Raw genomic sequence first — 13,687 nt, 5'->3', positions numbered from 1 at the left:
GAAACCCTTGCAATAAATATAGAGAAGTGTGTCATCATCAGCGCGATGGTGACTGATCATGAGATAAATTCAAGGTTCAAGGCGTAAGCGATACATATAATTAATCACCTTTAAGTTGAGAGTATTTGATGAAACTTTGAGATAGAGCGATGGATTAATAAGGAAACACAGATGGGGTGAGGAGACAGGATAACAAGATATTAGGAAATTGGGATGAAGAAAGTGACCTTCAAGAATGGGAAGTGTATGTAAGACCTGTGACTTGATGCACGAAAAGGGAGACACCAAGTATAGAAGATATCTCAACATTGAGATGACTATTGAGATAAACAACAAAAGTAAATGAGGTTTTAGTAAAAAGAAGTTCACGTTGAACACGACCAATATCTTCCAAAACATCCCTATTATCATTACCAAATCAGGCAAGAAAAGTGGATAACAGTTGTTATCTTTTGGAGGCCATATGGATTGACCTCATTTTGGATAAGGATATTATTGTGAAATCAGGCATAGACTATCGAGGTGAGAATGATTGAATAAAATACCCTTATCAGGGATATATGACTTGATTTACCTATGAAAGGATACAAGTACCTTTTTAAATGTAGAATTAAGGATGGAACCACAATAACTTGAGATGAACCATGGGGGAATGCATATAGGTTAGCTTTTCACCCTTAATATGGATAATATGAGTTTTGGCAGTATGAAGTGGAAAGGATTAAGGTAACACCAACCTTTAAGGATCAGTGGAGAAATTTTTCAGAAGTATATTGACAATGGTTCTAGTATCAGTAAATGGTGTCTTGATATGCCCTGTACCTAGGGAGTACATGAGAAATGATTTAAGAATAACCTTGGAGAAGTTACAAAAAGAGTGGTGATATTTAAGTTTTTACAAATAGAAACTTTAGTAAAGGAAATATGACGTAATAATAATAATGCCAAGTGGGGCACGTGTTAAACCATGAGAAAGTATGGATCGAACTAGTAAAGGTCGAAATTGTTTAAGGCAATTGGGACCTAAGATAAAAGATTTCCTAAGTATGACCGAGAGTCAGTCGTGACAATGTTAACCTCTAAAGACCGAGGCAATAACTTTTGGAAAAATGGTGATATTTTTTTCTCACCAAAGCGTAAGGAAAAGCATTTTTGCATAAGCGGTGATTGGAAATGAGGTAGAAAATTTAGTTGGAGATCCTTCAAAAGACATTGATTATAAGGAACTATTACTAACAGGAAAGGCCAATGAGGTGGCCGACACTCTAAGTGTACGAGAGCAATTATAGGCGCTCATGCCATAGGAATACAGTGATAATGGTTAATGTCGTGAAGGTTGTATTATGGTGCGAAAGATTGATATTCCTTTTGATGATTGTGCGATACTCAACCGTAATAGTAGTTTGGTAAAGATTTAATTCATGTAATCACCGTGAGTGGGCTATCTATCTTAGAAGGTCCTATCTTGAGAATAAGCCAGGACCATGTTTCAAAAAGGACTAAACAAACATTTGAGTTAAGTCTTCTATTCAAGGCATATGATTAAGAATGGTATTAACCTACTATCGTTGCTTTGATTGAAACTCTTCTGCAATTTTATCTGCTTCATGTCATGAATGTACGTCAGGATCTGGAGTGTTCTTCTTGAATCATGAATGGTGATTATATTACCTCCTTCAAAGATTTTGATACGGCATGTATGGACTCTGTATGATTAGATATTAAGATTCCGAGGAAAACGAATGACTATAGTAGGTCATCGATGGACCATAGTAATGCAGCAATGATTTTGCGAGTAATGAGCTGATTACAACCGTAAGAGTTGTATTAGAATGGATATTGAGATTGAATACCACTAATCGGGTCGTGGTGATGTATAAGTTATTATTGATAGACCAACTAAGCCGAACATTTACCTATGATATATTTATTCCTTCTTATCGATAAAGAGTAGTATTACTATACGAAGAAGGTTACGGTATAGCAATGGATTCTAGTAACTATGATGTCTAGAATAAAATCTGAGATTCGATTTTCGCTGTCGAGGGAGTTTCAATGGTGATTGTTTATAAGCTCGAGCAAGAGCATGGGCCCATAGAATGATGGACGGAATAGCAAGAATTTTTAGGCATGTGAAATACGATGCGATAATACTTGATATTGAGATATATACATATATATATTTTGTTCTCCTGTGATAAACCTCTATAGTTCAGGGGTAGACTCCAAGCCAGATGTTTTGTGGCAATATTTTTTTATATAATTCTCTTAAATTCTTTCTTTTCTCTTCTTTTCATTTTCGTGTAAATTGAGAAGAACAACCCTTCCAGAAGGGGAGGTATTGCCAAACGACTATCTATCTGTGTGATAGAAGCCTAGTAGGATACCACATGTTGTTTAATTGCTTGTCAAGTACTAAAGGCTGACCACCTTCTGTACTAACTATGCAATAGAACAAGTGTTCATGATCATAGTGATCTCTCAATAAATTCTTTTACTTCTATATGATTGATCAAACTTTGGAAGATGGAAGCAGCTAGAGATGAAGTGGTATTTGTACGGTGGTATTCCAAATCTAACGCGTTCGTGATACTAAGGTTGATACGGTTATTAAAAGGTTATAAAACGCTAACGAGCAAAAGTGTAACCAGTATAATATTAGGTACAGAAGATAGTAACGATTACGAACTAGAAAAGAGTGGGTATTGAGAAGCAAAAGCTATAATGCTAGAAGCTATGATGAGAGTCTGTGCAATAGACTTGAAAGAATTTGGAATGATCACTTAACGCGGATTGAGTTTTCTTACGATAATAGATTGTATGTCAGTATCGAGATGTCGCCTTATGAGATCCTTGAGGGAAGACAATGTCGATCTCCCTTATGTTAGGATGAAGTTGTAAAGCGCAAGATGCTCGGACCAGCAGTGGTCTAAAGGACCAAGGATATAGTAGATCTAATCAGAGGACGACCGGTAGTAGCCCAAGATGGACATAAGAAGTATGCTGATTTGACAACGAAAGGACAAAGAGTATGAAGTAGGGGAGCTAGTGCTGTTAAAGGTATCCCCTTGGAAAGCCTTGGAGGTTCGGAAAGAAAGGAAAGCTAAGTCCATGATTTGTTGGACCCTTGGATATATTAAGATGTATTGGGAAGTTATCAAATGAACTAGCCCTACCCCGAACCTGCAACAAGTTCGCAATAAGTTCCAAGTATCAATGTTAAGGAAGTATGATCCAGAGGCGAGACACATAGGGGAATATGAACACGTAAACATGCGACCAGACTTAACCTATGTGGAGCAACCAATGAGGGTTATGAATCAAAAAGGAACAAGTACGTAGGAACATGTTTATCAAACTAGTTAGAGTTTGGTGGTAGAACCACCATGTGGGAAAATTGACTTGCGAGTTAGAAAGTGCAATGCTAGAAAAGTATCCCCAACTATTTTCTATCTGATTCCGGGACGGAATCCTTTTAAGAAGGGGAGACTATAATAACCCCAATTTTTGGAAATTTTTGAAACCCTGATGAATAGTAACTTTTGCTAACTATGCTGATTAAGGAAAATTATCAGACCACGCTATATAGGAGTACTGTTATGAAAATTCTAAGACCATATTAGTATTCCATAAAGTAAATGAGTGTATGTAAAGGTCGTTATAATTCGAATCCGGACACTTTGATTTTTCCCGAAAATCCACCAGATACCGAAAGAATTGAGTATAAGGTAACATAATTAAAAGAATTTAAATTCAAGGATTATAAGAGAGGATCATAAAAGGAATATAAAATATTGAGAAAGGTTAAGGGGAACCCAAGTAATAAGATCCCGGATATGATCCCTCAAACGACGAACAAAAATGAAAGTTAAGCGAACCGTATAACAGATAAGCGGTCATTAGTCAAGTAATTAAGCACTAATCAAGGAATTAGAAGAAGATGAGATCATCAAGCCTTAGGGAATTGACATGTGGCAAGTTGATGACATAAGGAAGGTGATGTAAGCATGGTTAATAGATATTTGTGCAAGTTGACAAGTAACCAAGCTAAACACCACAAAAATCACCAAGACAAATCAAAGAAGCATTCTCCTTCATTCTTCTTCTCTTGCTCACGGTTTTTCTTCAAAAAAGCAAGGAGAAATTTCCAAAGTTCATCATCCATGAAAGCATAAATTCCTAGGTTGGTTTGGTTGGATTTTATAATTATAAACTTCGTTATACCATGAATCTAAGCTCTTGATTTCAAGGATTTCATGGCTAATCAATTCTCTAATGTTTTGAGTGAATAGTGATTTCAAAACTTTAACTTTGTGTTCTTGAATTCTTTTACAAGATCAAGCTTGTAGGAGGTTAGATCAGGGCTCGCTAAGGCTTCCTAACAACTTATCACCCACCAAGGAAGGTATAGACTTCAAACCCTAGCCTTTACTTTATTTGATTATTAAGTTTAATGGTTGGTTTTTTTGAATGAGAAGCATGGATTATGATTATTAATAGTTTGGTTTGATTTGGAAGTGATTTGGTTATTGAATCTTGGTTTTTGGTTAATGAATCTTGATTATAGTTCATAGGTCTTGTTTGTGGTTGAATGAGTTGGAAAACTTGGGATTAGGGACTAACTTTCCCTTGATCTAAGTTGTGTTTGATGTATTGTTGATGGTTGGGTGGTTGTAGTGAATTGGTAAGGAATTGGAGTAGTATAATGATTGGTAATCGCGTAAACATAGTCATCGTAATGCCCATTTTCATTCAACTTCTTATACTTAGTGTTTGGGACAGAAAGCTCCCTGACCAATCTGTAACTTTGCCATGTTTATCTAGATCATGTCGTAAGCTTCGTTTAGGTATGTGGTTCGCTTAGATCCGATGTACGGTTTAGGAGAAACGACCATTTTAAGTAACGGCGTTTCGCAAGCGAACCATTACCCCTCGCTTAACTTTGAAACCTTGTTTAAGGCCCTTAAACGACTAATTGGATTACGAAACAATTATGTAGGATTAATTGGTCAGTTAGTAGAGTATTCGCGAATGAGTCGCCTTAAGATTCGTAACGATTAATTTATTAAAATTAGTGGAGCCAAGGGTACGCGAGCGAGTAACGCAAATCGTCAAGCGTATAAGCGACCGTCAGGGTATGAGTGAGTTTTGACTAGTTTCTTAAGCGGCCATGGTCTAACGTGATCTAGGAAGAAGCCTGGTTGTCTTTGCGATGGCGGACGATGTTTTTAGTTTAAACACCCTGAACGTTCTGGCTTATGTTGTTGTTCATAGGTTACCGGACTCACTCTAAGCTTAAGTCTACCCCGGAACGCTCATGCAAGTTTTCTACCCGTTATACTGTTGTTGTGATGTAAATATATTGATGCATTATCTTGAGATAAGTGCATGACTGTTATCAGCAAATCGTGCGATATATTGAAGCATGTTGATATGGTATATATATGCATGTTGTGAAATCTTGATATTCTATTATCAATTCAAATTCTTATAAACTGCATAACACATATGCTAGAGATAAGCAGTAGTTGCGTATACCCTTAGTATAGGGGACCCAAAGGTGAACATTTTTCTAAACCGGGAGTCGATGTTCCCGAGTATAATATATGTATATTTATATATATATATAGTTTTCTATAAATATTAATCGAATAAGGTATATTCGATGATTTTGAATAATAATCAAACTTATTTTTGATTATTCAAATAAGGATCGTAATTTCGTATAAGTATATCTTTTGTTATTTATTATTCGTTTCAAGTATGAGTTTTAAAAATTCTACTTCAATTATTTTTATAAATATTATCCTTTATGGGAATATTATTTAAATAATAATATTCAGATATTTTCTAATATATCAGTACTGATTTATTTTATTAAATCATCATTACTCTAAACATTCATTAAAATATTTCCGAGTCTTCAAAATGATTTTAAAATTAAGAGCGGATCCCAAAACTCGTTTTCAAATTTAAGATCTCCCTTTCGAAGGGGACTTGAATACTCGCTCAAAAATCTAAGAGATTCGGCTCTATGGTGTATTTTATATTCGCAACGTGGTTGCTGTTTTGAGAAAACAATTTGATTATTTGCCCAATGTTCGGGAAGTAAGTTCATCTAATTGAGTCGGCATAAACGATAGACCGGGGTACGGTCTATGAAGGTGTAAGAGGCTGGTTGACAATCCATCCATGCGTGAGTGGCCGGGTAACGGTCTAGCGCGAGGTCCTAATACGGCCAGGGTGATGACCGGCGAGGAATTCATCCATCTACCGTAGAAAAGGTTACTTAATGGGTATCTTTTCCTGATTAGCAAGATATGGGGTTTATGCCAAAGTTTTCTTCTTTCCAAATTCATTGGGTATTATAACTCTGTTTATACTTTTCATAACAGAGGGTTTCAAGGAATGTATGAGATATATATATTGGGAATTAATGAAGTATCTAGTAACTTCATTTCTTTAAATGATATTTCAATATTGAATTTATTCAAGTCTTATCTTGTAGTCTCATCTATGTGATGAACTTTTGAAACTGATTATACCGTGAACGGTGGTAGTTCAAGTAGTATTCGGAAAAGATATAAGTATATTGGAGTATCTTGTAACTTCATCTTTTCAACTTATATCTAGTAAATGATTATCTTATGCATGACAAAGATTTTCAGAAAAATGTTGAGACAAAGTTAGATATACGAGATCACCTTGCAACGATATTTTTATACAGTTATAAACTGGAACTCTGTGTATATTATGCATGGAAGAGGACTTCCAAGATTTTGAAAAGTATATATACATATATACTGAATATTTTGCGACTTGGTCGCGTTAAGATATCAAACTTGGTTCATTTCTACTTGACCAAGACTTTCATGAGTACCATATGAAGATGCTCATATATTGTTAATTATTATACATGTTATTTCGTGGGCTTGTTGCTCAACCTTACTTTATTCTTTCATCACACAACAACAGCTAGACAAGATGAACAGGACCAAGCTCCCAATTCGCGAGCAGATAGGAAATGATCCGCAGTTTCCTGTAGGCGTTGATGCCGCTATAGCCGAGGTAGGAACTACCAATAGGCTAGGTTTTCAACTGTTGATGTACCAGACATATATATATATATTTATGAACTGTAATAGTGGCAAAGAAAATGTAAATTTATTCAGAATCCCTTTTAAGGTGTAATGGTTTATAATTGTGTAATAATGACTTGTGTTATTTTTGGTATTCATCTCTGAGACTATAACTTGTGGTGTGTGTGTATATTGTGGGGTCACAGTACGTAGTAGTTGGTTTTTTATTAAGATTGAGTGTTATTAAGGTAAATGGAATTCGTGACAACCCGGATCCCCGACCCCGAATTTGGGGGTGTTACAATAATGTCCTCCATAATTCGTTGGTGGAAATCTCGCAAGATCCCCCCTATTTCGCTATAAGGAATACATCTCCTGATGATTTGGTCAGCTCCTTATCGAAAAAAATGGCTCATCCCACATATACCACTTTACTTCATGTAGAAACTTCTTCCTTTGAGCATAAGATAAGTCGGGAGGCATGATATTACTCACAAGGTAGTTCACAATGTCTACAAACCACGATTCTTCTTCTTGCACTCCAAACAACTGCTCGTCGGGAAAAGACTCATTTATCAATGTCTTATTTAATGAAGTAGCATTAGGATTCTCTAAACGCGAGAGATGATCATCGACTTGATTTTAAATCCCCTTTCTGTCCTTGATCTCTAGTTCAAATTCTTGAAGCTAAAGAACCCATCTAATCAATCTAGGCTTCGAGTCCTTCTTTGAGACGATATAATGAATTACAGCGTGATCAGTGAAAACTATCACCTTAGTCCCAAGTAGATAAGATCAAAATTTCTCAAAACCATAGACAATAGCCAAAAGTTCTTTCTCCGTAGTAGTATAATTCAGTTGAGCACCATTTAGGGTCTTGCTAGCATAGTAGACCACATGAAATATGTTGTTGTTCCTCTGCCCAAGAACTGCTCCAACTGCATAGTCACTTCCATCGCACATCATCTCAAAAGGTTCATTCCAATCAAGTGCAGTTATGACCGGTGCCGTGATTAAACTCTTCTTTATTATCTCAAAATCTGCAAGGCACTCGTCATCAAACTTGAAAGGGACATCTTTTTCTAGCAAACTGCATAATGGCTTTGAAATCTTAGAGAAGTCTTTGATGAAACGCCTATAGAAACCCGCATGACCAAGAAAACTGTGAATTCCCTTAACAGAATAGGTGGAGGAAGATTCTCAATACCCCCACCTTGGCTTTGTCCACCTCAAGACCCTTACTAGAAACCTTTTGCCCGAGAATAATGCTCTGTCGCACCATAAAGTGACATTTATCCCAATTGAGAACCAGATTGGTCTCAACACACCTTTTGAGAACATGTCCAAGATTTTGCAAGCATTCATCAAAAGAATCGCCGAATACAGAGAAGTCATCCATGAACACCTCCACATTCTGGCCAATCATATCAGAAAAGATGGCCATCATACATATCTGAAATATGGCTGGTGCACCAACAGACCAAAAGAAACTAGTCCGAAGGCAAAAGTACCAAATGGACAAGTGAAGGTAGTTTCCTTCTAATCTTCAGGAGCGATGGAAATCGGATTGTAACCCAAATAGCCGTCCAGAAGATAGTAGTACCCATGACCGGCCAATCTGTCAAGCATCTAATCAATGAAGGGCAAAGGAAAGTGATCCTTCCTAGTGGCTTTGTTCAGCTTCCTGTAGTCCATGCAAACTCTCCACCCCGTGACTGTTCTCGTAAGAATAAGCTCATTCTTCTCATTTGCTACCATAATAATTCCACCTTTCTTTGGTACACATTGAACCGGGCTTACCCATAAACTGTCAAAAAGAAGATAGATGATCCCTGCATCTAGCCACTTAAGAATTTCCTTCTTCACTACTTCCTTCATGATTGGATTAAGTCGTCTTTACTGCTCAACCGTAGGCTTGCTACCTTCCTCTAGCAGAATTTTATGCATGCAGTAAGAAGGGTCGATTCCCTTGATATATGCTATAGTTCATCCAATTGCCGATTTGAACTCTCTCAGAATCCTCAGAAACTTTTCCTCGTCACTAGCTGAAAGGTCAGATGCAATAATAACAGGAAAAGTAGATGCATCACCTAAAAACGCATACCTCAAATGCTCAGGTAAAGGCTTAAGCTCAAGAGTGGGAGCTTCCTCAATAGATGGCTTGCGGCGTTTAGGAGCTTTGTTCAATTCCTCCAATCTAAGAGATTCAAAAGGCATATCAATCTTCCTCTTCCAGGGAGAAGCATTCAAATATTGCAACTGTTCTTCACCTTCGTCATCTTCACTATCTGAATTTCCCAATAAGGCTTTTTCTAATGCATTGGACCTTAGCAATTGATCAAGTTCTGAAGTAACCACAGAATCGACCAACTCCACTTTTAGGAACTCCTCAATTTTTATAGGAAATTTCATAGCATTGAATACATTAAAAGTTACATCCTGATCCAGCACGGGCATTGTGAGCTCACCCTTCTGCACATCTATCAAGATTCATCCAGTTGCCAAGAAAGGTCTTCCCAAGATTATGGGAATCTTCTTATCCTCCTCAAAATTAAGAATTACGAAATCAACAGAGAAGATGAGTTTATCCACCTTGACCAAGATATCCTCTACAATACCTCGCGGATATGTAATAGAACGGTCGACCAACTGCAAGGTCATATAAGTCGGTTTTGGATCAGGTAAGTCCAACTGCTTGAAAATTGAAAAAGGCATCAGATTGATGCTAGTTCCCAAGTCATATAAGCATCTGTCAAAAGACACTTTTCCAATAGTACACGGAATAGTGAAACTTCCTGGATCTTTAAGCTTCGGAGGCAACTTCTGTTGCAGCACAACACTGCATTCCTCCATGAGACCGACAGTCTCTAAATCATCTAGCTTCACTTTTTGAGAGAGAATACCTTTCATAAACTTTGCATAATTAGGCATCTACTCAAGAGCCTCAGCGAAAGGTATGTTGATATGAAATTTCTTGAACACCTCCAGAAACTTCTCAAATTGCTTGTCCAGCTTTTTCTTCTGCAGCCGCTTAGGAAAAGGCGGTGGAGGATAGATCCGTTTCTCCCCTGTATTACCCTCAGGAGGAGTATGTTCAACAGTAGTCTTCCTTGGTTCCACTTCATCTTCATGTTGCTCTACTTCTTTCTCAGCCCCGGCTTCTTCAGTCAACACTTGAGTTTGTTCGGGATTCGCAACCTTTCCAGACCTCAAAGTGATTACCTTTACCTGCTCCTTAGCTTTCCTCTTTCCTGGAACTTCAGTGTCACTAGGTAGTATACTAGGCTGACGATTTAGCAAGGCATTGGCAATTTGCCCAATTTGATTTTCCAAGGTCATGATAGAAATATCTTGACTTTTGCACATAAGCTTCAACTCCTCTAATTCAGATTTTTCATTAGCTTGTTGCAGTTGAAGTTGTTGTCTTGGTGTATATTGCGGTTGCTGAAAACCAGGGGGTTGTATTGCTTAGCTGGATACTGCTGATAAGGCTACTGAACCACATTTTGAGCATTGCTCCAACTGAAATTAGGATGATTGCGGTTGTTGGGATGATAAGTGGTTGGCACAGGTTGCTGCGAATGCTGAAAGTTGCTCACGAACTGAGCTGATTCATTAGAAATTATGCACTGATCAGTCTCATGGGCACCAGCACAAAGCTCATAGACACTAGCGATTTTATTAACCCCTTGATTAGCCAAAGTGTCCACCTTTATCGTCAAAGTCTTAAGTTGGGCAGCTATAGCAGTTGTTGCATCCGACTCCAGAATTTCTGCTACTTTTCCCTGAGTCAGTCTCTGGGAAGGATTCTGGTACTCATTAGCAGCCATTAGTTCAATAAGTTCATAAGCTTTATCGTAGCTTTTAGCCCACAAGGCTCCTCCTGATGCTGCATCGAGCATGGGTCTAAAAGTAGCACCCAATCTATTGTGGAAATAGTTAATAATCATCCAATCAGGCATGCCATGGTGTGGGCACTTCCTTAGCATCTCCTTATACCGATCCCAAGCCTCACACAGAGATTCTGCAGTTTACTGAGCAAACTGAGTAAGAGCATTCCTGATTGCACCAGTCTTCGCCATAGGGAAGAATTTAGTGAGAAACTTTTGAGCAAGATCTTCCCAAGTGGTGATAGACCCTATTGGTAGAGAATGTAACCAGCACTTAGCTTTGTCCCTCAGAGAGAACGGGAAGAGTCACAGCTTGATAGCATCTTCAGTCACATCATTGAACTTGAAAGTGTCGCAGATCTCGATGAAATCCCTGATGTGCAGGTTGGGGTCTTCAGTAGGAGAACCCCCAATCTGAACTGAGTTCTGTATCATCTGAATCGTGCTTGACTTGATCTCAAAAGTGTTAGCCCTGTTGGCTGGTCTGATGATGCTTGAATGAATGTCATTGATCTTAGGCTGAGAATAGTCCATCAAAGCCTTATGATTTTCTGCTTGATCACCCATCTCTACTAAAGCTGGTTCCTCGACTTTCTCTTCTTCTTCTACCTTCTTTTCTTCTTCAAAAACTTCCTTTCGAACTACCACAACTTCTTCCTCGGCTTTATCCAGTGTACTCTTGGGAGTACGCGAACGCGTATGCATACACCCTCGCTAGAGTACCTGAAATAATGCAAGAAAACGAATAAGTAATAATTTCCCAGTCAATGAACTTTAACGACCACTGATGGAAAGCACATAAACTATAAATTAACACTGCAGTCCCTGACAGCGGTGCCAAAAACTTGTTAGTCACTAAACACGCGCTAATAATACACGCAAGTATACGTGTTCGCAAGTAATATAGAATCTTCTCTAGTTCATTCCCACAGAGACTGGCTTGGTTAACTAATTGATTCACACACTTAAGCAACAATGTATGGTTATTATTCAATGGTAAGACGATAACAAATTGAGGTTGTTTATAACTAAGAATTAAGCTAACAATTATAACTAAGAGAATAAGATTGACTGAATTAATATATATGACAAACATGGGATTCTAACTTCATTAAATACTTCATTCAATAGCCTTATTGTTCTTAACCTTAGCATGCAATGGTGATGACACTAATCAGATAACACGAAACTGCTAAACGCCAACTTTCGTTGCACAAATAACATACTACCAGACATCCATAAAAGAGATAGAAGCTGAATAGACACCAATTATATTGAGACCCTATATGTCTATATAGTTTGACAACATAACGGTTTAAGCACAAGTTATCTATCTTGATTACATAAGGCAAGTAAGATGGTTAAAATTACCTACGAATCATACATAACAAATACATGAACCTATGCTAGCATGGCAAGTTCTAAATCCTTAAATTCACTTTCGCTTCATTAAGAATTAACACACTATCTTATATGTTCGCGACGCTCATAAGATGAATTTGCACAACCAATACTAGGTTATCATGCAATCATCACATACTAAGGATCAAAATATATTAACTAAGGAAATCCATAAACAAATCCGTTAGAACCTCACGATAACGATTAGCACATAATCAGACTCATCATCAATGTGGGTTCCGATGAAAGCATGGTATAACAAACATAGTCTTTATAATGAATAAACAAAACCAAGTACGAAACAAGTGTAAGGTTCACAAATAAGAAAACTAGCATCCAAGTTACAACTTAGAACAAAGATTCACAAGTAAAAAACAAGATCTTCTTCATCTTCGTTGAATCGTGCTAACATGGTCTTCTTACAACTCTCCTTCTAATAAGTCTCTGGCTTGATATATTATTAAAAATGACCTAAAGTTATTTATATAGCAGCCCTGATCAGCAGAGAAGTCCAGAAATCAGTCTTCTATTCAAAACAGGATTCTTGAAACCCGACCTAGCGCGGGCGCGCGCTTGATCAGCGCGGGCGCGCTAGCTCTCTGTAGTTCGGGCACGGCCGCGCGCTTGATCAGCACGGGCGTGCTGGATCAGCGCGGGCGCGGTGGGCTTCTTCCAAAACTTTGACATCTTTCTTTTTCTTGCAGATTTGAGCTGGTCTTCGTGAGCTTTATTCCTTAGACACCAACCTAACACCATATTAGCATCAAATCAATGCTAATTCACCTGATTCTCAGATTAATGCCTGAAATGCAAAAACACTAGAATACACATTAAAACACCAATAACTTGAGTACAATTACACCAATTCAAAGCTTTACGGAGCGTAATAAAGTGTCATAAATGCCACTCAACAAAATTCAAAGTACTTTTTTTTGTAATCCATAGCCTCAAACTTCTTTTTATCGGAATCAGGCTTTCTGTATTCATTTAAAAAATTACCACTAAAGCCACATTTGAAATACTTGAATTTAGATTTGTCCATCATGTTTCTATTTGGCTTGGTTTCTCCAAAATTCTTTTTGAATTTGAGATTTGAATATCTTCTTGATAGAAAATCTAGATGTTCATCTATGTCCTCCATTTCATCCTGACTGAAATGATCTTCATGCTCAGCCATTAGCCCTTTTCCTTTGCCTTCACAAACCCTTGAGTTTGGTGCAGATTCTATAAATTCAACCTTCATCTCTTTCACTCTCTCTTGTTCAGCTACCAATGCAATATATCCTCCCTTATTCCTTCCTTTCTCTATTTGCTCAT

General features: G+C 37.6%; 1 non-coding gene across 1 annotated transcript; it reads left to right on the top strand.

Moving 5' to 3' along the window:
• The first annotated feature begins 11,039 nt into the window (after positions 1–11,039).
• Positions 11,040–11,146, top strand: LOC141710310 (small nucleolar RNA R71). The gene has a single exon (XR_012570837.1). It is a non-coding gene; the product is annotated as a small nucleolar RNA R71 (small nucleolar RNA).
• The last annotated feature ends 2,541 nt before the right edge of the window (positions 11,147–13,687 follow it).

Source organism: Apium graveolens, chromosome 2 (genome assembly GCF_009905375.1).
Source record: "Apium graveolens cultivar Ventura chromosome 2, ASM990537v1, whole genome shotgun sequence".
Lineage (NCBI taxonomy): Eukaryota > Viridiplantae > Streptophyta > Magnoliopsida > Apiales > Apiaceae > Apium > Apium graveolens.
The sequence above is the reverse complement of the archived record's forward strand: the minus strand, read 5'-3'. Positions and strand labels throughout refer to the sequence as shown.